The sequence below is a fragment of the Mobula hypostoma genome, chromosome 15 (genome assembly GCF_963921235.1).
Source record: "Mobula hypostoma chromosome 15, sMobHyp1.1, whole genome shotgun sequence".
In the NCBI taxonomy this organism is placed as follows: domain Eukaryota; kingdom Metazoa; phylum Chordata; class Chondrichthyes; order Myliobatiformes; family Myliobatidae; genus Mobula; species Mobula hypostoma.
The window spans coordinates 63,986,202-64,012,734 of NC_086111.1; the positions used below are offsets into that span (position 1 = coordinate 63,986,202).

General features: G+C 40.1%; 1 protein-coding gene across 11 annotated transcripts in view; it reads right to left on the reverse strand.

The window, feature by feature from the left end:
- The window catches only part of atp2b2 (ATPase plasma membrane Ca2+ transporting 2), a 927,552-nt gene that overhangs the window by 577,940 nt on the left and 323,079 nt on the right, over positions 1–26,533 (reverse strand). For 10 of the 11 annotated variants that reach the window (XM_063068182.1, XM_063068188.1, XM_063068186.1 and 7 more), the window contains one exon: positions 6,024–6,082. The exons of the other annotated variant lie outside the window; for it this stretch is intronic. The gene's annotated coding sequence lies outside the window, so the exon portion shown is untranslated. The remainder of the gene's footprint in view (positions 1–6,023; positions 6,083–26,533) is intronic. 11 annotated transcript variants of the gene reach the window in all.

Sequence of the window (26,533 nt, forward strand, 5' to 3'; positions counted from 1 at the left end):
CTGCAGTTTCTATGGTTTCTATGATATTGAGCTGGTGGATTGGCTCTGCAGCCTGCAAGCAATGAAAGACACAACACAAAATTGAACTGAACTAAACTGAATATTACTAGACTGTTTCAAGGACACTGTGGTTTGAGGTTTAACATGCTGTGTGTACTTGGCTCATTTTTTCACTTTCTGCACAATTTGTTCTTTTCTTGCACGTTGGGTGTTTAATATTTTCTTTGAACGGGTTCCATTGGTGTTTCTTTGTTTTGTGGCTGATCGCGGGAAGATGAATCTCAGGGTTATATTCTACCTACATACTTTGATAATAAATGTACTTTGAATCTTTGAATGAGAAAGAGATTTAAAAAAAGGAAAAAAAATAAGTATTTTCCCATCACTGTAAGATATTCCTAAGCCCTATACTCTATATTTATTAGAGCTGTAGATATAATAACTTTTAAGCAGGAGTTCCCATTCCCATTCCAACATGTCAGTTGATGGCTTCCTTTTGTGCTATGATGAGACCTGAAAATTACTTCAAGGGCTCCTCTGTGGCGAAAAGATTGAGAAAGGCTGCTATATCATAATTTCTACAACTTCATTATATCCATTCAAGCACCAATTGCAGAATAGTATTTGCAACTATTTTAAACATCTTCAGCTTTGCCTGGTAAATTGAAGTATAAAGTCTTATGAATTCAATTTGGCAAAACAGTGCACGGCTGCCTAAAGTCTCCCAACATTTCAGCTATGCAGTGAATGTTGACTGCAGCTCAGCAATACCAAGATCATATATACAATGCATAAACACTCTGTTAGCATTAATACTTAACTTCCATTTAGATGCCAGTGGGAAATGTTCTGTATCAAATCAGAAACTGCCTACATCTAGCCTTCCCACATTGGTTGCGGTAGGTCATGGCTTCAAGTCAACATCTTTAATGCACTGACGCTCCTGAACATTTCTGAGGTTTTCTAATTAACAGCTGTATTCATTTGCAAATACCCTAAAAGTAGTGACTTGTACTGCAATTGATTAATAATCTTTCAATGAGTTCACAATCTTTCTTTAAAGATTTAGTGATACTATTAATTCAATTAGTTTTAAAAATCTGAAAATTTGAGTTGCCCGAGGCTTCCAAAGAACTCATTCCAAGAATGGGTATTATTCAATATATTATTAGCATCCTTCACTGTTCTTAATCTTCCAAAAACATTTAATATACTGTATTAATTGCATTTATTTTCTGCAGTATGTACAAGACTCCTTTTTATTGCTTTTGGCTTTAGCAATATGGTTATCTCAATTACACTTGCAAGACTTAGCTTAAAAGCAAAAATGAAGTATGAATCTGTTGAATTATACTTATTAGTATCTAGGGGTAAAATTCTCTGCTTTATGAAGAATTTTTTAATAAAGACCATTTTCATACTTTTTGAGTCTGGCATTTAACTTTCCTGTCAACATATAAGGTAATTGTGAATAAAGAAACATAATCTTGACAGTAGTATCATTTAGTTGGCAATGCACTTTTTTCTGAAAAACTTCTTGCTTATTTTGCCTGGTGAATACAATACTCCTACTTCAATAAAACTGTTTTATTTATTGAGATTCAGCACAGAATAGGCCCTTCCAGCCCGTTGAGCCACACTGCACATCAATCCCCTGATTTAATCCTACCCTAATCACAGGACAATTTACAATGCCCAATTAACCTACCAACCGGTACGTCTTTGGACTATGGGAGGAAACCCATGAAGTCACAGGGAGAACATACCAACTCCTTATAGGCAATTGTGGGAGTTGAACCCATTTTACTGTAACTGTAAAGCATTATGCTAAATGTGCTGCTCTAAGTTTAATCTTAAACAATAAATAGGCATTCAATACATTTATGATTCTTGACTTAGTCACAGTGTAATTTGTATCGCAGCATCATGGTAGATTTGCATGTTATTTAAATTGATTTATTTATTGTTAATATAGCCCAGGGAAATAATAAATATGTCATTAAGCTTAATTTCCTCTTCATTTAAGTACATGTTACTCAGTTTACTTTCGTTTCTAAACCCAACTTCTACTGGACTCACTGAAAGATTAAAGATCAAGGTAGCTTTATGGTGGCGGAATTTTCAATGTATCCCAGATCTCAGATTTTCTTATTCCAGATTCAATTATTTATGTTCTCAACCAGAGAGAAATTTAGCATCACTGAATTAATTTTAAGAGTAAGTTATTCAACGTGGGTGTCATTAATAAGGCCAGTATGAATTCCCTTCAGCAGAAAAGAAAGTTGCAAGTCACCTATTCTATGATGAAGGAATGATACTACATTTCTAGTTTAAAATTAGACAGCAACTTGGAGATAGTGATAACCCCATTTATTGTCTGCTTTTGTCCCTAAATGAATATTAGTATGGCCTTAAATGAATGTTAAGGAGCTTTCTACAGAAACAGCCTTAGCAAGTTGCGAGGGATATCTCGTGGATGGCACACACTGTAGCCTTAGTTCACAGAGAGGGAAAGAAGATCATGATCAGCTTACTAGGGGTAGGAATGCTGATCATGTGGAATTCAATCTCGTCAGATTTGTTGATACTGCAGTTATCCAGCAGGAGGAGAGTTTTCCTTCATACCCCTTATTTTATACTTTATGGAAGGTGGAACAGTTTCAATGGATCATGGGATTACTGCAGGTTATCCTGTATCTGGCCTGGTTTTGCAATCATAGAGCTTAGAGCTGGTGCATTTATAACTGTAACTTTAGTGCTGGATCTGATGTTGGCTTTGAGACTGGTAATCCTATAGCTGGTTGGGGGGTGGGGGAGATACGTCTCTAAGAAAGGAGGTATAAGGTGCTCGTTCCCTCCACTAGCCTACAGATCACCCTTGGGCAAAGCCAAGCACCTGCTTAGACCCCCACCCCCCACCCCGCCAAATCAGAGTCACATGAAGCCATGGGAGCAGGTTGTGGAGGGTTGTATGAGTAGCTAGTGCATGTCACAGTTCCTGGTTACGCGACCAGTGACGCCAGGCAGACAATCTCTGAAGAGTATTGATAACGGCTGGGGTCACTCGTCTTGTAAGGACACCGCCCAGAAGAAGGCAATGGCACACAGTTCTGTAGAAGGTGAGACCATGATCACCTGTATCATATGACACGGCACTTAATAATGATGATGATGAATACTATAGAGTGGTGGGTGAGTGGCCAGTGCCTGACATTTGTGTCCTAAATATCACTTGGCAATTGACAGCCCAAACCCAGATCCTGGTCTTGCTGCTTGTACACACAGACCATTTCATTGCTTGAAGCATCAAGAATGAACATGACGAATGACCTTACTTTCAACTGTATAGGGTCAGAAGATCAAGGTTGAACCATCTGAAGACTGTTCGGCCTACCATGCTGTCGTCTCCAAATCCCGTACAGAGATCCTGCAGATCCTCCAACCATCACAACTACCTTCCTTTACGCAAGGTGATTTCAGCTGGTGAGGACTTTTCTCTTCATGGTTTTCACTTATTCCAGCACTTCTCTGTACGACCCTTCCTGGGTCGCTGCATTGATGTCAAGGCTATTCACTTTCCTCCTATTTGTGTTGTAAGCCAATCGATAATGACGACTGGAGCCATGTCTTACTAATGAAACTAAAACTGAGCACTGGTGATCAAATTATTGGTGAGTTAGGTGCTACTTAATAACATTATTGGTAACAGACTTACTTATTTATATATTGGCATACCGTGCAGAGTAGACCCCTCTGGCCCTTCAAGCCACACTACCCAGAAATCCCCCAATTCAATCCTAGCCTAATCACAGCACAATTTACAATGAGAAATTAACCTATCAACTGATACGTCCTTGGACTGTGGGAGGAAACCAGAGCACCTGGAGGAAACCCTTGCAATCATGGGCAGGAGTAGGAACTGAACCTGGGTCGCCCATGTTGTAAAGCGTTGTGCTAACCACTATGCTACCGTACCACTTATAATTTCTTCCATAACTTTGCTGAAGAATCAAATGGAAGGCTGATTTGTTGTATTAAGTTCATTCTTCTGTTTTTTTTTGTATACCAGAAATATGTGAACCACTATGCTGGAACGGCCCTGAGGGGTCTCATAAGTAGCTAACTTTCACTGTCAAATGGTAAGTGTTCACCTCCGCATTAGGTTATCATTGGCATAATGTTTTCCATAGACAAGTCATAACTATTTCCATTCAGTTACTTTCAATAATCTGATGAATTTAAAGGAGTTGATAAATTTTGGTCGTCACTGATAATTCTTCAACTAGATTGGTCTTGTTGGATGCTGGTGACTGTGCAGCAGAAATATGATCCATAAAGTTTCATGGCAGAAATCATGTCATCTCTATCATCTGGTTTATGTGTGGGTTCAGTCTAAAATATCATTGGGGACTCTTAATACCCTGTGGACTGGATTGGGAACCCACCAACAGAAGAGATTCTGCAGATGCTGTAACACACACAAAATGCTAAAGGAACTTAGCAGGTCAGACAGCATCTAAGCCAGCAACTATATTATTTTAACAGTGAGTAAAAAGGCAATTGAATGACAATGACCAAGATAAAATATCAGTCTCAACCACTTAATTAGATAAAATTTTCAAGGAATGGTAACAAATCTAGGAGAGAAGGCAGCATCGATCCTTAAAGACCCTCACCACCTGGGACATGCCTTCTTCTCATTATGACCATCAGGGAGGGAGTAGAGGAGCCTGAAGACCCACATTCAACATTTTACAAAGAGCTTCTTCCCTTCCACCGTCAGATTTCTGAACAGAACACTGTGAACCATGTACACTACCTTGTTTTTTGCTCTTTTGCACTGTTAATTTATTTCTGTAACTTTTTTTTTAATTTTCACTGTGCCGCTGCTGCAAAGCAATATATTTCATGGCATGTATCAGTAACAATAAGCCTTATGCTGATTCTGACTAGTCAGTTGGGACGAGAGGGCTAGGCGAGGATGGTAAGGACCCATGTGCTGGAGTATCTGAGACTGGAATCGAGACATGATTTTGAGATTGAGGCGAAGACAGGTTTCTGAATTAGATGCTAGACAAGAACTGGGCGAGACTGGACGAGAATCCAAACGAGACAGAAATCCTAAATGCAATCGCAGACTGAGCCAAAGATGAGCTGATGACTGAGCACCGAACCAGAGTTCAGGCACTCTTTAAATATCCAAATCTTGGTGCCAAATCATGGCCAAGAATTAGCGGAGCGTGCCAGAATCTTTAAAGGGACCGCACCAACTATTAATACGCCAGAGAATTGCAGCACCTAAACCACGGAGGCTGGTGCGGCCAAGTGTGTACCATGGCACCAGTAGCATAGACGTTCAACTATTGCAGATAAATTCACAACCATCCCAAGAATGATTCCTGATTCTTTGAATTCCTATACCTTAACATTAAAACAGAACTTGGAATTCTCTTAATAATTACCTACGTCACCGCAAACACAGACACTGCCATCCATACCACTTCCACTCACGGTGGAATTGAATAACACAAACAGGGGTTGGGGGGAGGGGGGAAGAAACAGAATAAAAGGTGTTTGATGGAGTGAAAGGCAAGAAGAGATTAAATGACACAAGAGGATGAAAGTGATGGGCCAAATAAAAATAAAATGCTGGATTGGAAGAGGTGAAGATAGGAGGAGCAGTATCTGAAGGCACTTAAGGAAAATACTGAAAAATATCATTACAAAACAATTGTCCAGAGGCTTAGTCAGAAAATGAATTGTGATTTGTTTGGCTTATGTTGAGCTTCATAGAAACAGCGTAGGAGGTTAAGGACAAGAGAGGTCAGAAGTGGACAGAGAATTAATGTGACTAGAGAATATTATTTCAGTGTATACTTGAAGAATGAATGGAGGTTTTCCATTAAGTAAACACCCGTCTATCCATTTTTCAATCCAAGGGACAAAGCCAATTATTAAGAAAACTGTCATGTGAATGATCTGATGTCTTTCTTACTGAGGTCCTCGTTATTATGGGTACTTACCAGATCACTTCAAGCGACACACACAAAATGCTGGAGGAACTCAGCAAGTCAGGCAGCATCTATGGAAATGAACAGAAGTCAACATTTCAGGCCGAATCCCTTATATCAATGGACAGTCAAGTGGACTAGGCTCAGTAAAAGCTATGAAGTCTAACAGCATGGTAATGTTGCATAAGAATCACCAAATAATTCAAATGCCAATCTTAAAATGATGGTCTTTAATGAAGTTTCCTCAATGTTCAGCTGCATTTTCTCAACAGTTCATGCTGGTTCTCTCTCAGAGTTTCACAACTGGATAGTGTCTGATAACTTGACCAAAAATAAAATTTGGATCTCTTAAGTGGCAGTTAGTGATTGTCTCAAGACTATCTTCCTTTCATAAATTCAGGATATCAGATTTACAGATCAAGATTCCAGGTGGGTCAATTATTGTTTCATAGTACGAAACCAGTTATCCATATCAACTGTCTAGATGCTCAGTCACGGCACCATGGTAAATCACCAGTTTCCATCTACATTTATCACACACCTTTTAACTGTGAAGATCTTGACTATGTTCTCTTTCCAAGTATGACTTCAATTCAATAAGGCTTGCGCAAATAAATAAGTATTCTAAATACTTTATACTTTATTGTCACCAAACAATTGATACTAGAACGTACAATCATCACAGCGATATTTGATTCTGCGCTTCCCGCCCCCTGGATTACAAATATTAAATATTAAAAATAGTAAAAATTAGTAAATATTAAAAATTTAAATTATAAACCATAAATAGAAAATAGAAAAATGGAAAGTAAGGTAGTGCAAAAAAAAAAATGAGAGGTAGATCCAGATATTTGGAGAGTACGGCCCAGATCCCGGTCAGGATCCATTCAGCAGTCTTATCACAGTTGGAAAGAAGCTGTTCCCAGATCTGGCCGTACGAGTCTTCAAGCTCCTGAGTCTTCTCCCAGAGGAAAGAGGGACGAAAAGTGCGTTGGCTGGGTGGGTCGTGTCCTTGATTATCCTGGCAGCACTGCTCCAACAGCGTGCGGTGTAAAGTGAGTCCAAGGACAGAAGATTGGTTTGTTTCATGTGCTGCGCCGTGTTCACAATCATCTGCAGCTTCTTTCGGTCTTGGACAGGACAACTTCCATACCAGGTTGTGATGCACCCTAGTAGAATGCTTTCTATGGTGCATCTATAAAATTTAGTGAGGGTTTTAGGGGTCAGGCCAAATTTCTTTTGTTTTCTCAGGAAGTAAAGGCGCTGGTGGGCCTTCTTGGCAGTGAACTCTGCTTGGTTGGACCAAGTCAGGTCATTTGTGATATTGACTCCGAGGAACTTAAAGCTTTTGACCTGTTCCATTTGCGCACCACCGATGTAAATTGGGTCGTGCAGTCCGCTACTCCTTCTGAAGTCAACAACCAATTCCTTCGTCTTGCTGACGTTGAGGGATAGGTTATTGTCTTCGCACCATGCCACCAGGTTCTTAATTTCCCCTCTGTACTCAAACTCATCATTACCCGAGATACGGCTTACAATTGTTGTGTCATCAGCAAACTTATATATTGAGTTTGATGGAAACTTGGCTACACAATCAGGGGTGTACAGTGAGTACAGCAGGGGGCTGAGTACACAGCCTTGTGGGGCATGGGTGCTCAGAGTGATTGTAGAGGAGAGCTTGTCCCCTATTTTTACAGCCTGGGTCCTGTCTGTGAGGAAGTTGAAGATCCAGCTGCAGATCTGAGTGCTAAGGCCCAGGTTCTGGAGCTTAGGAATTACCCATAAACCTCATCCTTTTGAAGGTATCATAACGGATACAGCACATAATATTTTCAAAGTAGATGTACTGAGGCAACATTTGAATCTTTAGGATTTGATGTACCTTGTTTATGACAATGATCTGATGTTCTGATCCAAATCATGAAACATAGCATTTGGCTGAGGATATGCATAAGCAATCTTTTGATGATTGCTTGAAGTTCCAAACTAATTTATTTTCATATCAGTAACAGTTTGAGCTCTTTAAAGAAATCATGATAAGAAAGGGGGAAATGCATATTTTCTTTCACACAAATTCCAAATAACCAACAGAATTATTAATGCTTACAGCTACAAATCAATTTAAACAAAGTTATCAGTTAATGACTTAATCATGTAGTTAAAATATACATATTTCATAAAACTAATTTCATTTTATGAGAGATTTTGTACTTTCCTTATTTTTGGGATTCATCTATTTTTAATAGCTTTTATTTATTTTCTCAATGTCTTTGACAATCAGAAACATTTGTAACCCTTTTGAGAAATTTGACAGCCAGCTAAGCTGTCCAGTACAGCTTTGCTGTCTGCCAAAGATTTGTTCTGGATTCACTAACTTACACTTCCAAATACTCCCACCAGCACCTTTTCTCTGAGTAAGGCAGTGATGTTGGGTTAACTGTAGAAAGGATGTTCTCTCTGGGGAAATCCATATAAAGAGAGCACAAATATCATGAAAGACAGTACAGGCTACTTCCCACTCACTGCTGACCCACAAAATTGTGGCAATATTCTCTTATCTAACGTTTCATTGTGAAAATAACTTGCGTGCTTAAAATAATGTTAACTTGTATTTGCTTCGGATTCATGGGTTTATGTAACATGGAAACAGGTCACATGGCCCAACCTGCCTCCACTGTTCAAGATGTTTATCTACACTAATTTATGTTTGCCCATATTCATTTTTTTCCTATCCATGGAATCTGTTCAAATGTCTTTTAAATATTTCAATTGTTCCCACCTATGCCACCTCCTCTACCAGCTCAGTCCAAAAACCTGCCATCCAGACTGTATGAAAAACTTTCCCCTCAAATGTCACTTAAATATTTCCCTTATTAACTTAAACCTACACCTTTTAGTTTGAAACATGAGAATGAGTTAGGACACATGCAGCCATATTTTATCAGACTAAGACTGCAGAGTGTAAGGAATAGTAAAGTCTAGGAGAAATAAAGACAAAGATATCAATGAATGGATGAAGAAGAAATTGATTCAAAGTTATCAAACTCACTTCATTGAATTTACCAAATAGAATTCTAAATTTGCCAATTGACATTTGAGTACACATACAGTAGATTTTAATCATTCATTAAATTAGCAGGAAGCCTGGTGCAATTTGAGGGATTAGTCTCATTGTCTAACAGTAAATAGATGCCTTGCCACACTATGCCAGCAGCAAGCCTGCACATTATTTGGCTGGTTAGCTCGATCAGTAGGGTGTTGGTTGTTAGGGGTTCTGAGGTTGGTGAAGGTGGGATGATTAATCACAGGGCAGTAGTTGCTGCCATTAACTGTGAGGGATCTCAAAGAGCACAAAATTAAAATGTTAAATTATTGTTAGGCTGAGAGACCAGGTAATATAAGGGGGAATGCCCAAGCACCATAATCTATCCAAATGTGTCTCCAAAGACAACATATCCTGTTTAAAATGCTACCAGCAGATCAGCTACAGGAGCACAGTCACAAGTTATTTGTATAAATTATTGAGTACTGCCACAGTTTTTCTGCCCAGCATATTCTTTCACAAAGCATTCCCCATGTTTTATCTCAATTTGAAAAAAGCATATTTTATCTGTTTACTTAAGCAATCACTGCTAATTAGTGATCTGGTCAAAGATAAGACAGGTCTCATCATGAATACACAGCAAGACATCACATGGGGTTCAATGCTACCCACATTAAATGTAACTGTTATATTCTCCTCTTCTACCTCCTGATGATGCCAATACAGTTTAAGGAAGATCAATAAATAGAACCACTTACAAGTTACATTCTGTTATCAACTACATGTCTTTGTCTCATGTTTCTGCTTCTCACTCTTATGTATTGTTCAACAATTTGACCTTTTGTTAGATGTTTCAAAGGGAGATTAAATCTCTCATGTTATTAATAATTGTTTTTACTACATGACCTATTGGGAGGCTTGTACAAGTCCTCTAAAGTTGGACTTGTTTAACTAAACATTGTCACCATGGGGATATCTACAGAAACCTCTCTTGTGCAGAGCAATAGTCTCCAGAGGAAAAAAAGCTTGAATCAAGGCCAAAACCATACATCAAAATGATTTTTAAAAATGTACAGTCCTGTGCAAAAGTCTTAGGCACATCTGTTTGCTACGGTGCATAAGACTTTTGCACAGTACTGTATTTGTCAATGTGGAGTAGAGAGCAAGTTTTCAAATCTGGCAGGAGCAAGGGGTGTTGGGAATGGCAAAGGTGGAGTACCATGTGTGTGGAACAACTGGCAGAAAAGGAGTGTCAGGATCAGGGAGGGGGGTGGCATAGTGCAGACACACACAGTCCTGAGACACCTTGTAAGATCACTTGATTCCAAACAATTGATATATTAATCAGAATGTCTCTCTGGTGCTCCCCACCCCCTCCCACGTCCCATGCTCTTTACCCAAACATGATTCCCCTCTCCCTGCCCCCTTCCCACTCTCAGTCCACAATAGAGACCCATATCAGAATCAGGATTATCATCACTCACATGTCATGTAATTTGTTTTTGTTGCGGCAGCAGTACAGTGCAATACATAAAATCATTACAGTATTGTGCAAAAGTCTTAGGCACCCGAGCTATCTGTATGTGCCTATGTCTTTGCACAGTACTATATGTAGGGCACCAAAGCTGGAACTTGCATGGCCCTTAGTTTCTGCAGATGGTCCATTCACAAGTATCAGGTTGGGGCACCATACCAAAGTCTCAGTAGTAGAAAACATAGTTAAGTCTTGAATTAGTGCTACTCTCAACCCTCATTCTTCATAATTGTACATTATCTCAGCAACTGAAAAAAATCATTTCGTTCCAAATAACTCACTGATTAGAAACATGATATATTGTGCACTGTTTTTCAAATGCTTTGTATTTAAATAACTTCCTGAACGTTCCCAATTTTGTTGAGAAGATTTTTTTGTTCCTTTAACACATCCTGCAAAATTCCTGGTATGAGGTGTCAACTTCAGAAGGTAATACTTTACACCAATCGCATGGGAAGAGGAGGGAAAAAAAATAGGTCAACTAAAAATATTTCACATTTGAGAAAAAAATGGCGAAGAGACAAATGTTCCAGATAATCTAAATGGCTCCTAATTATTTCTGCAGCTCACATGTGAAGAGAGTAGTTTAATGAAATGCAGTTGTACTAATATTACATTTAAAGCTACATTTCCCTTTAAAAAATCAATTTATTTTGGGCAGAAGGTAGAATATCAAATTAATTCATGAACAATGAATGTATTTATTCAATGTTGTTGCTTGCATTTTTGTCACTCAGGTATAAATCAGTCTATAATAAATGCATTAACAGCTACAAACTACTACATGAGCATCAAATGAGACATTTTGGTAAGCTTGCCAAACTCCATGACCCGGATAGCAATAAAACAGATAGATAAAGATCTGGATCTGTCTTTGGTAAACATGCTGAACATGCAATATACGGCGACCAAATAGGTCTCCCTCATTAACATCTTTCCAAGTCCTATTTCAGGCTGTTTGAATGGAAGGAAGTACTTAGTTTCTGAGTTACTTCTGGGGTGGCCAGGTAGTGCAGTGGTTAGCACAACACTTCACGGTATAGGCGACCTGGGTTCAATTCCTGCTGCTGCCTCTAGGTGTTTGTAAGTTCTCTCCCCCTGATCGCGTGGGTTGCCTCCGGATGCTATGGTTCCTCCCACACTCCAAAGACCTACCGGTTGGTAGATTAATTGATCATTGTAAATTGTCCCGTGATTAGGCTAGGATTAAATTGGAGTATTGCTGGGCGCCATAGTCCGAATGTCTGGGAGGGCCTATTTCCCACTGTATCTCAATAAGTAAAAACAAATAAAAAGTGAACTTGATTGCTTAAACTTATTAAAGTCAATTCAGTAAAAATAAGAAAATATATTCTTCCGAACATATAAATCTATTGATAAGACAAATTTCTACAGATGTACCATGGAGAGAATTCTAACTGGCCAGAAGATGTTTTCCCTAGACAAACATGTGCTGGCCAAGCCTGAGGGTTACACTAGGATTAGAGGTCGTAGGTTAAATGTGAAAGGTAAAATATTTAATAGGAACCTGAGGGGTAACATCTTCACTCAGACGGTGGAGCGAGTGTGGAATGTGCTGCCAGCAGAAGTGGTGGATGCGGTTTCAATTGCAATATTTAAGAGAAATTTGGATAAGTATATGGATGGGAGGGGTTTTAAGGGCTATGGTCTAGGTAAAACAGTTGGCATGGACTAGAAGGGCTGAAAGGCCTGTTTTTGTGCTGCAGTGCTCAAAGACTCTAAATTGTGTTGGCAACAAACAATCTGATGGACGAACTTCCTCCAATGGACAACTCCCCTCTCCTATCAGATTCTTTATTCGTCTCGGGGAAAACAACTTCTGGCCCTGCCAAACTGAGAAATCTCGTTTGTGTGGATGCTGCGTGATGTGTTGCCCGGTTACAAATCCGCACCACAAAATATCAGATAGTACGCCATATGATTGAACTTTATAAATCTTAATCTGGATGGAGGGTTAGTAAAGAAAATAAAAAGTAAAAGCATCCATTTTAAGGAAAAAAATCTATTGCGCAATTATGTATTGCATTGTACTGCTTCCGCAAAGTTAACAAATTTCACGACATATGATGGTGCTATTAAACCTAATTCTGATTCGGATTCTGAAGGCATTGGCCAGATTGACCCAGTTTTTGGATGGAAGCATCTAATAGTGCAGTACTAAAGGTGCCTCTCCGACATTGTTAAAGTGCTGTAAAGGTAACCTAATTTCCAGTTAAAAATAGGCCTGTGAACAGGGAGCAATTACAGCACGGCAGAATAGTAGGACATGACTTTGTAACTGTATTCCCCATATCACTGCATTAGCCAATCTTTGTTGTGCTACCATGGGAAACATCGAAGTGTAGGCCAGTCATTTCCCAGATGATGGGGGTGTAACCAAGTTCTCCTGCGTACTTCTAAGCAGCTGGCTTACAACAGTACTAGAAGCTACAGTAGCAACTGCAAATCTTCAATCACAGCTAGTCTGTGACCCAGATATTCCAGGGGAAAAAAAAATCACAGAAAGTTTCATCCAAGACAATAGCAACCGTTGAGGGTCTGCATTCAAAATAATTGCACACTTGCAGATACAAAATGTGCACACATAAAATGGCAAATTTAACAGGGTCGAAACCCACACTTAAACCATAGCAGTATTCAGGCCATAGCTAAAATGGAGCATCTTAGTGAGAGGGAAAATATCTAGGTTTTCCACAAAACTGCAGGTTAATGCCATCTAAGCTCCTCTAATTCAATCTTCCCTTCAGGTCTACCTGTGGTGCTCAGATTCAACAAAAACTGATCTGAATCATGGGCACAATCTGAGTTAACATTCCACTGGTGACCAAGAAATGGATCATTTCTTACCCAGTGTTAAAAATACTCCCATGCCTTTCACTGATCAAAACGGTAAAGAAAAAAGCATTTCATCCAACTAATCCTTTTCCATCTCCTTAACTCAGTCAGTTTGCACTTGTGCAAAACACACACAGAAGTTCTCAAATTAATTCTATCTCCCTAATTTTGGAAAAATTAAGAAAAACTGCTGGATCCTGCACAAGACAGCAGAGGATAGTCTTATTTCTGCCAAAATTGCAACCATAATTTCTGGACCACTCTGACGATGACCAAGCAAGAACATTTAATGCAAGCTCATTCAACCTCTTGGATTGTTCAACCTTTCAGATTGTTTCTTTATGATTAAGTTCTTTTGAAAGGATGGTATTTATAGACCCTGTGAACATTACCTCACTATTTTGCTTCCCTTTTGTACTATTATTTAATATATTTCTTAATTTCTAATATTGCTTTTGCTGGTGCAAGTTGGAGGAGAGGAAGGGGGAGAGTTAATGCTACTGCTGCTGGTTGTGCATGGGAGGGGGAGGAGGGGCTTTGGGGTTCTAATGTTTCTGTTATTCATTCTTCGGGGTTTTCTCTGTTTCATGGTTATCTGTGAAGAGTACGAATTTCAGGTTGTTTTTTGTACACATTCTCTGATATTAATGTGAACCATTTGATTTGATATTAATATAATATTTTTTATGTATGATGCACTGTAATGCTGCCGTAGAACAACCAATTTCATGACATGTACTCAGTAGCCATTTTAATAGGTTCCGGTACCTAATAAAATGGCCACTAAGTGCCTGTTCGTGGTCTTCTGCTGCTGTAGCCTACCCACTTCTGGGTTTGACATGTTGTGCATTCAGAGATGATCTTCTGCACACCACTGTAGTTATGAGTTACAGTCACCTTACTTTGTATTAACAAGGTGTACGGCTGTACCTAATAAAGTGGCCACAGACTGTATGTCAGTGATAACAAACCTAATTCTGAAATGAAAGCTACAAGCGCAGGTCATGTTATATTTTTACCCCTTGTTTGATACACAGTATTCACTTGTAAAACAATACTTCAAGGGATTAGTTGATGTTAGAAATGTAAAAATGTTTTCATTGTGATATGTTTAAAACAGCAAAATGTTTTTACTTTAATTATATGTTATTTTCTGCTTCACAATTCTCAAACATTCCATTGGCCTTTAAGGGTCCAAAGGATTCAAAGTACAGTCGGCCCTCCTTATTCGCGAGTTCCACATGCGCGACTTCAACCAACCGCGAATCCAGAAAACCCAGAAGTGCTCTTCTAGCACTTGCTGTTCGAACATGTACAGACCTTTTTTTCTTGTCATTATTCCCTAAACAATGCAGTATAACAACTATTTTACATAGCATTTACATTGTATTAGGTATTATATGTAATCTAGAGATGATTTAAAGTATATGGGAGGATGTGCGTAGGTTATCATGGATGGGGATCAGAAAAAAACAGAAGTTCTCTTACTAAGTATGTCGGAACAGGTACATCGGGTATTATTTAGCGTCAGTAAGTCAAACGTTTGTCTTAGTATATAGTATATAATTTACCTTTCTATGCATATAAAATACTTAAGAAATGTATGTTTCAGCACCGGGCTCGGTAACGGAAGTTCCCGAGTTCGATCCAGTGACAGATCGTTCCCGAGTTTGGTCCAGTGACAGATCGCTCCCGAGTTTGATCCAGTGACAGATCGCTCCCGAGCGTGCTGTTGGGTTGATGTGGAGGATCAAAAACCTCAAACCCCAAAACCCAATAATTAAACCACTGTGTTGCTTAGAAATAATAGTAGCTTTAATCAGGCAGGGCCTTTCTCATTTTATCCTTTAAAATTGTGCCGATTGTTGACCGACTGTAGCCTAACGCTTTTCCAATGACCGATGGCGTTTCACCTCTTTCTGATCGCTTTATTATTTCCACTTCGTTTTAAATCGCGATTGTGATTATTTTTGTGAACAGAAACACTGCGGATTCAGAGCTCTGCCACCGCATCCTAACACCCACCACACTGAGACAGGTTAAATAAGGTCCGGGGTTCCGTGGGTCCTAAGGTCAACCGCACTTAGGCAGGGTGAATAAGGGACTTGAGCATCCGCGTTTTTTGGTATCCGCCAGGGGTCCCGGAACCAATCCCTCGCGGATAAGGAGGGCCAACTGTACATTTATTATCAAAGTATGTACACAGTATACAAGCCTGAGATTTATCTTCTCCACCAACAGCCACAAAATAAAGAAAACCATGGAATCTGTTCAAAGAAAAACATCAAACCACCCCCACGCGCAAACGGCAACAAGAACATCAAACACCACCACATGCAAAAAACAAATTGTGCAAACAACAACAAGAAAGAACGAGTGAAAACACCGAACATAAAACACAAAATTGAAAGAGTCCATATTCAGTTCAGTGCTCATTCATTATTTGCAGGCGGCCCCGATTCATAGTCCCTCAAAATAGCATCCGAGAAAGAAGCGACCAGGAACTATAGTCCAATCCACAAACTGCAGACCCAGAACTTTGGTACCATACTCCAACAAGGGAGGGAGAGAGAGAGGGAGAGAGAGAGAGGGGAGAGGGAGAGAGAGAGGGTAGAGGGAGAGAGAGGGAGAGAGAGGGAGAGAGAGGGAGAGAGAGAGAGAGAGAGAGAGAGAGAGAGAAAGGGGGGAGAGAAAGAAGGCGAGAGGGAGAGGGAGAGGGAGAAGAGAGAGAGAGTGTCACACGCAGACACTTTTCTATGGCAGCAGACGAGCAGGAGGCTGGTAGATGGTGCTGAACACTCGCTCGTCTTCCACACTCACCTTTAAAGCACCATTGAAGGTTTCAAAGGGTTGTAAAAACCACAGCATGAAAACAGGACATTTAACCCAGCTTGTCCACCCTAATCGGTTGGCACCCATCCACATTGATCCCATCTTCCAGCACTCAGTTCAAAGCTTTGCATTTTTAAGTGCTTCTCTGGACATATTGTGAATGCCCGCAACAATTTTTCCTCTGCCTCCTTGCACTTTCTCCAGACTCAAGAGGTAGCCATGGGCACCTGCATGGGCACCTGCATGGGTCCCAGCTATGCATGCTTTTTCATTAGCTACGGCGAACAGTCCATGTTCCAGGTCTCCCCGGTAATGCTCCCCAACTCTTTCAACGCTACATTGACAAGTGCATTGGTGCTGCTTCATACACCCATGCTGAGCGCATCAATTTCATCAACTCTGTCTCAAATTTACCCCCTCCCCTTAATTTCACTTGGTCCATTTTTGACACCTCCCTTCCCTTTCTTGATCTCTCTGTCGCCATCGCTGGAGACAAACTATCTGCTGACGTGTTTTATGAACCTATTGATTCCTGCGATTATCTTGACTATACCTCTTCCCACCCCATCTCCTGTAAAAAAGGTATTCCCTTTTCTCAGTTCCTTTGTCTCGAACTCATCTGCTCCCAGAATGTGCCTTTCCTTTCCAGAACATCAGAGATGTCCTCCTTCTTCAAAGAAAGAGGTTGCCCTTTCTCCACCACTGATTCTGCTCTCACCCACATCTCCTCCAATTCCCGAACGTCCGTGGTCACCTTATCTTTTCACCACTTTAACAGTGATAGATTTCCTCCTGTCTTTACCTACCACACCATCCACATCAAACATATCATTCTCCACAACTTCTGCCAACTCCAAAGGGACCCTATCACCAAACACATCTTTACATCCTCCCCCCCCCCACTTTCTGCAGAGATTGCCCCCCCTATGATTCCCTTGTCCATTCATCCCTCCTCACTAAACTTCCTCCAGGCCTGCAAGCGGCCTAAGTGCTACACCTGATCATTCACCTCCTCCCTCACATCCATTGAGAGTTCCAAACAATCCTTCCAGTTCATCTGCGAACCTGCTGGGGTCATCTATTCTGTCCAGTGCTCCCAAGGCGGCCTCTTCTACATTGATGAGACCCGAAGTAACTTGGAAGACCACTTCGTCGAGCATCTCCGCTCCATCCAACAAAAGTGGAACTTACTGGTGACCAAACATCTTAATTCCGATTCCCATTCCAATATGTCGGTTAATGGCTTCCTTTTGTGCCATGATAAGGACACCCTCAGGGTGGAGGAGAAATACCTCATATTCCATCTGTGTAGCCTCCAATCTGATGGCATCAATATCAAGCTCTCCTTCTGGTAATAAAAAAAATTCCCTCTCCCTCCCCTTTTCTTATATTCCCCACTCTGGCCTCTTACCTCTGCTCATCTGCCTATCATCTCCCCTTGGGTCCCCTCCTCCTTCCCTTTCTTCTACAGTCCACTCTCCTCTCCAATCGATTACTTCCCCTAAAGCCCTTTACCTTTCCTGCCCACCTGGCTTCACCTATCACCCCTGAGCTATCCTCCTTCACCTCCCCTACACCTTTTTATTTTGGTGTCTTCCCCATTCCTTCTCAGTCCCAAAGAAGCATCTTGGCCCGAAATGTCAACTGTTCATTCATTTTCATAGATGCTGCCTGACCTGCTGAGTTCCACCAGCATTTTGTGTGTGTTATCTTGTGAATGTTGTTAGCATCTTTGCTTTCATCATTCTCTCCTGAAATGTATTCCAGGTGCTCAACACTCTGGGTAAAAAATGCCCCCTCTTAGATCCCCTCTAATCTTACCCTTTATTCTAAATTTGTGTCTTCTCATTTTATTTACCTCCAATAAGGGGGAAGACATTCCTCCAATCAAAACCCCTCATAATTTTTTATATCTTAGTCCTGTGCTCTCTTGACCTCCTCCGATCCAGGGAAAACAGACCTAGCTTTCCCAGACTTGCCTCATAAATAAATGCTCTATCCCTACATCACCCAGGTGAATTTCCTCTGCATCTTCTCCAGTGGTATCACATTTTTCTACGGTCTAGTGACCAGAACTAGACACAGTACTCCAATAAATATCTGACTGTTTTTATAAAATTGGGGCAAAATTTTCTTGTTCTTGCATTTAATGCCTGAATAGTTAAGGCCAGTATCTCATATACCTTCTTAACCATGTTAACAACATCTAAAGCAACCTTTGGAAATCCACACCAAGGTTCCTCTGTTCCTCAATGCTCCCTTTGACTGTACTACTTATGGTATTGGGTAGCTGGGTGGAGATACGTCTCTAGCAAAGGAGGTGTAAGATACTCCTGCAGATCACCCTTGGGCACCTGCTTAGCCTCCCAATCAGGGTCAGGAGAAGCCATGGGAGCAGGTGGTTGGATGGTTGTATGAGCAGCTGGTGCAAATCACAAGTCCGGGTATGTGACCACTGATGCCAGGCAGACTATCTCTGAAGTGTATTGATAATAGTCGGACACTCTTGTAAAGACACTGCCAGAAGAAGGCAATGGCAAACCACTTCTGTAGAAAAATTTGCCAAGAACATCCATGGATATGGGACCATGATCACCTACGTCAAACAACACGGCACATAAAGATGTATATGTCCTAGACTCAATAGAAGTGTAAATGGAAGTCTTTCTTTAGCTAATACAAATCCCATATATAATTAAATGTGTGATTTAAAAAAACATTTGAGCACTTCAAATTTACATTGGATTATTTCACAAAGCTTTTTGATGGCCTCATTGAAAGTCATTGAATCCTCTGGAATTAAGACTCAGATTCAATTTTATACAGAAAAATCAACTCTGAAATTTGCACAACACATTAATCCGCTTCTCAATGATTACCACCTATATGCCTAAATTTTGATTCAGAAACTGAAGAGAGATTTGACAATTTTTACAACATTGAAATCTGGCAGTGACCATAGATTTCATGGCCGGGAATTCTCCTCTACCAAGCCACTGGGTAGTTTTTGTTGACTATTATCCCAGAAATTTTCACTTAAGATCATATGCACAGTATTACTAAACCAATGCTGCAAAGAGTAGTGAGGTAACAGTGCGTAATGACCAAAAGGAAAAAACATGGCTGGAGTCGTTTAACACTTTAGTGCAAGGGTGCTTATTAGGTGCATCAAAATTCAAACTTACAAAAATTAGCAAAAATGGTGAAAAGAAAGATGCCAATATTTACAAAATACACAATAATAGCTCCATACTATTTTTGTCCAGTGTGAACTCTTGGCAGCTCCTATCTCTCTCTCCTATGAGAGTGATGAACCCCTGTTCATTAGAAATCAGAATATACCATCTTTAATTACCCACAAAGTTAACCTAATACTATGTATGAACTAGAATATGATGCACCCCACAATGTAGTTACAATTATATTACCAAATAAACAGAAGTGTCCACCTTAAATACAGGATATTGTTACATGTCCACAATTTTGTTTTCCTGGGAGTCCACAGTTTCGTTTACTGTGGGCGTCACGTGTCTCCAGTTTCGTTTTACTGGGAGTCCACAATTTTGTTTCTGTGAGCGTTACCTTACGACGTATGTCGACGGTATAAAAGAAATGTGGACAGTGCTGAGAGGGAGTCGAAGGAAAGAGAGAGAGAGTGAAGATCGCAGGCTTCAAGCTATCCAGGAACAGCTCACGATCGAGAAGGGTAAAATCTAATGTTTACCCATACCCAAAGGATTGGGTTAATCAGTGGCACACTGTGCATTGTGGAGACGTGTCTGTCCTTCGTATGATCAATGGATATGGATTTCATGACAGTCTCTTTGTGATATCGCTCTTCGTGGACTTCGAAACAGTATTCCTCGGCTGGGATCTTCGGTAACCGTTTCTTCGTTCGCTAGCTGTGGAATCTTTGGAATTCGTTGTGATAACCTTGTCGCCGCATTGTGAATCCACAAGTCTCTCCTCTCACCTATTTTGTGAATTACTGAACTGTCCGATCTGCTACGTTAAGACTGTGCATGAGTAAGATTTGTTAAAAACGGGTTCTAAGTTTGACTGGGAGCTATAGACACATAACACTGTTAACTTCTGTTTACGAAAGTAGTTTATTTAATTTTCTGTATTTTGGCGTAGATGTAAATAAATATAGTGGTTTTAATATTAAAACCCGACTCAATTTGTCATCTCTTGCTGCTGGTAGGTTATGAAATCAGGAGAAAATTAGGGGCTCGTCTGGAAAATGAACAAAATTGGAGCTTATTGATTGATTGATTATCGATCTCATTGGCTACTATGCTTTTGATTGACTTGTGTGGGGAAACTAGCAGCAATGAATAGTGGAGCATTTCTGGCATCGCCAGATCCTAAGGCATTAGGGGTTGCCAGAAAGGACCACTTGTTGGCCATTGCTAAGGACCTGGGACTTACTGTGGTAAAACGGGATATGAGAAAGGTACAGATTCAGAGGAGAATAGCTGAGCACTATATTTCTTCGAGGAAGTTTGAAGAGGTAGTGTTAGAAAGGTTTCCCGAAGGTAAACCCAGTGATCTTGAGCTCCAGTTCAAGTTGGAAAAACTAAAGTTTGAGGCTGAGTTAAAACAACAACAGCTCGAGGCTGAGTTAAGAGGAAGACAGCTCGAGATTGAGTTATGACAAAAACAGCTTGAAGCTGAAGAAGCAGAGAAAAAAAGGAGGCTTGAGCTCGAGAGGATAGAGAAGTTACAACAGTGGGGTCCAATATTTGACTCTGGTGATAAGTTTGTTGCCAGTCGGGAAGTTAAATTAGTCCCTCCATTTGATGAAACTGAGGTTGATAAATACTTTCAGCATTTTGAGAATATGGCTCAGAGCCTAAAGTGGCTGAAAGAAAGTTGGCCTCTCTTGTTACAGAGTGTATTTAAGGGTAAGGCTCAGCAGGCTTATTCTGTCCTATCAATTGAAGATGCAGCTAATTATGAGATCGTGAAATGGGCTATACTTAAAGCCTATGAATTGGTTCCAGAAGCCTATAGGCAAAGATTTAGTAATTTGAAGAAATCTGTGAACCAGACTCATGTAGAATTTGCTTATGAGAAATCTGTGTGTTTTGAAAGATGGTGCACATCTAAAAATGTGGATGATAATTTTGAGAAACTGAAGGAGTTAAGTTTAATTGAAGAATTTAAAAGGTGCATCCATAGTGATATAAACGCATATATAGATGAAAAGGATGCCGCCACTTTGCAAGAGTCTGCTAAATTAGCAGATAAGCTTGCCTTAACCCACAAGTTTAAGTTTACCCCAAGTAAGATCTTCCAAAAGAGTAGCATGGATAGTCAGGGTAAACCAGATATCAAATCTGGGTCTAGTGACAAAGGTACAGATGAACGGAAACAATTGAAGGAGAAGCCCTCTAGTCCTACTTGTCACTATTGTAGGAAACCTGGTCATGTCATGGCTAACTGTTTCCTTCTGAAAAAGAAGACGGAAAAGGAGGGAGTTCCAGATGTCAGTGTTCAAAACGTTGAAACACCTGTGAACCCACAGGGTTCAGAACATTCTGATGAAGCTCTGTCAAAGGCCTGGTCAGGTTAGGAAAGAATTCCTTCATTTTACGTCAGACGGGTTTGTTTCAGTAACGGAAGGGTCAAACCTGGTACCGGTGAAAATTCTTCGAGATACTGTGGCTTCTCAGTCACTTATGTTAGACAGTGTTCTGAAGTTTGGTGAGGAGACTGCCATTGGTGAGGTAAATCTTATTCAAGGTATTGGGTGCGGCATTGTTCCTGTACCTCTGGCATAAGGTAATTTTGAAGTCAGGGTTAGTTTCAGGACTTGTTAAAATAGCACTATGACCCAGTTTACCGGTGGAAGGTGTTTCTTTGTTGTTAGGGAATGACCTAGCAGGTGGTAAAGTTGTTCCTGTGGTGCAGCTGACAACTAAGCCAATCAATGATGATTCAAAGGTAGACCCTAACATCTATCCCTCGTGTGCAGTAACTCAAGCTAGGGCCAAGAAACTTGCCAATGCAGATGGTGCTGTGCAGCCTGATTTGGCTACTCAACATAGCCCAAATAGGGAATCAGATTTTAATGACTTGTCAGGGACTTTTCTGCCTTCATTGTTGCACCAGGATCCAGGTATTAAATCTGATAATAAAGATTTATCTCTGTCTAGGAAGGAGTTTATAGCAGAACAGAGCAGAGACCCTGAGATTGAAGCTTTAAGAGAAAAAGCTCTCTCAGGTGAGGAGATTTATAAAGTGCCAGTAGGGTTTTATTTCAAAGATGGAGTGCTACTGAGGAAGTGGAGATTGTGTTAGCCCATTGCCAAAGACTAAAGCTGGTCATCAGTATTTGCTAACTATCAGCATCTAGATTTGCAGAGGCAATACCTCTCAGAAATATAAAAGCCAAAACTGTGTCAAAGGCTCTCGTAAAGTTTTTTTTTACTTTATTTGGTTTGCCTAAAGAAAATCAGTCTGATCAAGGGAGTAATTTTATGTTAGCATTATTCCAGCAGGTAGTTTATAAACTGGGAGCCAAACAGATTATGTTGTCTGTGTATCATCCAGAATCCCAAGGGGCCTTACAGAGATTCCATTCTACCCTCAAAACCATGATTAAGACATTCTATATTGAAAATGAGAAGGACTGGGATGAGGGAGTTAATTTGCTTTTATTTGCAGTAAGGGCGTCAGTACAAGAGTCCCTAGGCTTTAGTCCCTTTGAACTTGTGTTTGGTCACCAGGTCCGAGGACCTTTGGCATTGTTAAAGGAACAGTGGGTTAACAATGACCTGCATGTTAATTTGCTAGATTATGTTTTGAAGTTCAAGGACAAATTGTAAAGTGTTTGCAACCTAGCAAAGGAAAATTTCAAATCAGCCTCGGAGGGAATGAAAAGTTGGTATGATAAACAAGTCAGAATGAGGTCATTCAAGCCTGGAGATAAAGTGCTTGTTTTGTTTCCTGTACAAACAAACCCTCTGCAAGCTATGTTTCTTACAAACATTGATCCGTTAAAAGGATATTGGTGTGTTCCATTAACGGATAGAGGCTGTATCAGTATTCCTCGGCTGGGATATTCGGTAACCGTTTCTTTGTTCGCTAGCCGTGGAATCTTTGGAATTTGTCGTGATTGCCTCGTCGCTGCATTGTGAATCCACAAGTCTCTGCTCTCACCTATTTTGTGAATTACTGAACTCTCCGAACTGCCACTTTAAGACTGTGCATGAGTAAGATTTGTTAAGAGCGGGTTCTAAAGTTTGACTGTTTGGGAGCTATAGACGCCTAACACTGTTAACTTCTGTTTTAGAAAGTAGTTTATTTAATTTTCTATATTTTTGAGTAGATGTAAATAAATATAGTGGTTTTAATATTAAAACTCGACTCAATTTGTCATCTCTTGCTGCTGGTACGTTATGAAATCGTGACAATACAAACAACATATACACATTTACACATCTCCATTTCTAAAGAAATGAAATATTCCACTGCGTGTGGTGGGGAAGGCACCATAAAGTCAACCGGAGTTTAGAACCCATTTGAAAATATACCGGTGAAGACATTGAGGTCTGTACACTTAGTGCAACAGCAGCAGAATGACAGGACAATGCTTGTGTGTGTGTAAATGTGAGTGTGCAAGGAGTACGTTTATTGAATGCTCACCATCACACAGTGCTATAAAATAAAACTTCAATTCTTCATGATTATACCAAGCCTCATCTCAAAAATACGTATTTCCTGGTGTGCAAGTTCCTCATGAATATGCCCTTCATGTGAAGGGATACTCTGTGTAAGTATGGGGTCATATACTTAAAAGCGTTCAGGTAGAAACTGAGGTTTCTCAGTGAACATTGATCGACATTGATCAATTCAAGCACTTGCTCTCAACAGCTAATTTGCAAATGTCAGTTTGCATTTACTATGCTTATATATGATAGAGCCCATAGCAATCCCAAAATTGCTTTGTAATATCAACAATTAAGATAAAATGAAACATAAGGTCATGGTCCAAATAAACCAAAATTGTCCAAAACACTTTACAGGTGACCCTGGTTCAATTCTTGCACTGCCTGTAAGGAGATTGTACATTCTCCCCGTGATCGCATTGTTTTCCTCTGGGTGCTCAGGTTTCCTCCCACAGTCCAAAGGTGTACCGGTTGGTAGGTTAATTAGTTATTGTTAATGTACCGGTTAGTAGGGTATTGTAAATTGGGCATTGTAAATAGTCTCATGATTAGGCTCAGATTCAAATCGGGGGATTGCTTGGCTGCGTGGCTCAAGGGGCCGGAAGGGCCAATTCTGTGCTGTACCTCAATAAATAAATAAAGATATAAATACAATGTGTATGAATAATCTATCAAGTTTTTTATTGCAACCACCTGAAATTAAGAATATCTTTTGCAAAAAGGGAATAAAAATTGAGTGTTTAGAATCTTTTCCTGTTGATATCCACGGCAATTCCTTATTGTCAACTCCCTTGAGCATGCAACTGCAAACATATTGCATCCCATGGTTTTGTTCTGATTGAAGCAGAACCTCTTTTACCATCAGATCTCCACTACAGCCGCGTGCCTGATAATCATTGACACAGTAGTGAACACACATTGGTTGTCTCTGGTATTGTATTAATACACAAACAAAAAATGTGTTGCTTCACTCTTCATTGCTGTGAATAACTTAGCTCAAACGTTGTTGGCAAATTTCAGGAATTTGGCATTATTATCCACAGAAATGTGCATGGAGAGAATGACCTTTCAATGTTAGGACTTTAAATCAATACATAGTTCCAAAATATTTTCTTGAAATAAGGTCACTATGCAAAAGGTGCGTAAAATGTCAATGAACAATGCTTTGATATTGTTTTCCAAAGTCTGTGAATAATAACCAAGTTTTTATAGGACAAAGCCAACAGCTCCATGAGAGCAAATGGTATTTTCCATTACGTTCAGAATACCTCCATATTCATTCTTAAATGCTTAAGCCTCAATCTCTGCTGTCAATTTCTTGATGGACCAGTAATAGGGCATGAAGATGCAGCAATTTCTCAGTACTGCTTGGGAATGCATCTAGGAAATTTGCAAAAATGTCTCCATTTATTTGATAAGAAGAAGCAGTGAGAGGAAATATTAGGTAATTTACAACTTAACAAATTGAATTTTATTAACATTAAAAATAAGTTTCAATTCCTAAACCCATGGGTACAGCTTAGCCAGTTGTCAAGATTATAATTGTTCTATGAGTAGGATGTGTTCTAGGACATCCCATGATTGATTTATTTTACTTGTTGAGCCTTTTTCTGCTCAGAATAAGGACAATTCAGACAGCCAGATCAACATTAAATAAGAATATGCCTAGTTTGTAGTTCAGGATTGAATACAGATGGTTTGTCATTGACCACAAAACCTGAACCATCAAGCCACTCATTATCATTATCATTATCTGTTGTGTCGTATGATGTAGGCAATCATGGTCTAATGATCATCATTTTTCTTGGCAAGTTTTTCAACAGAAGTGGTTTGGCATTGCCTTCTTCTGGGCAGTGTCTTTACATGACAGGTGACCTCAGACATTATCAATACTCCTCAGAGATGGTCTGCTTGGTGTCAATGGTCACATAACCAGGATTGGGATATGCACCAGCTGCTCATATGGCCATTCACACCTGCTCCCATGGCTTCACATGACCCTGATCGGGGGCTAAGCAGGTGCAACACCTTGTCCAAAGGTGACCTAGCAGAGGGAAGAAGTGCCCCTACAGCTCCTTTGGTAGAGATGTATCTCCATCCTACCACCTAACCAAACCACTACTTTGCGCATTTCAGCAAATGGTAAGTTTCCATTGTGTTAAACAGTTACTAAACACAGGTGGCCTTAAAAATAAACTTAAGAGTAAAGCAGAAATGGGCAGATGATCAAGTTGGGCTCGTCATCCTGAAGCAACACACATCAAAGTTGCTGGTGAACGCAGCAGGCCAGGCAGCATTTCTAGGAAGAGGTACAGTCGACGTTTCAGGCCTGATGTTATCCTGAAAATCACTTAGATAAGTGGTACAAGTGAAGGTAGGAATTTCAGGTAAAATTGTTTCATTCAGCCAAATATAATGACAGACAAACATTGGCCGACATACTGCATTATATTTGTTATTTTAGTGTGATTACATGGAAGTCACATTGCTGTGTCCCATCCCAAATATTTAGTGGTTAACTCTTCAGCAAATTGCATTGGCTCTCATCAATACAAATCTTGGCACAGATAAGAGTGGGCCA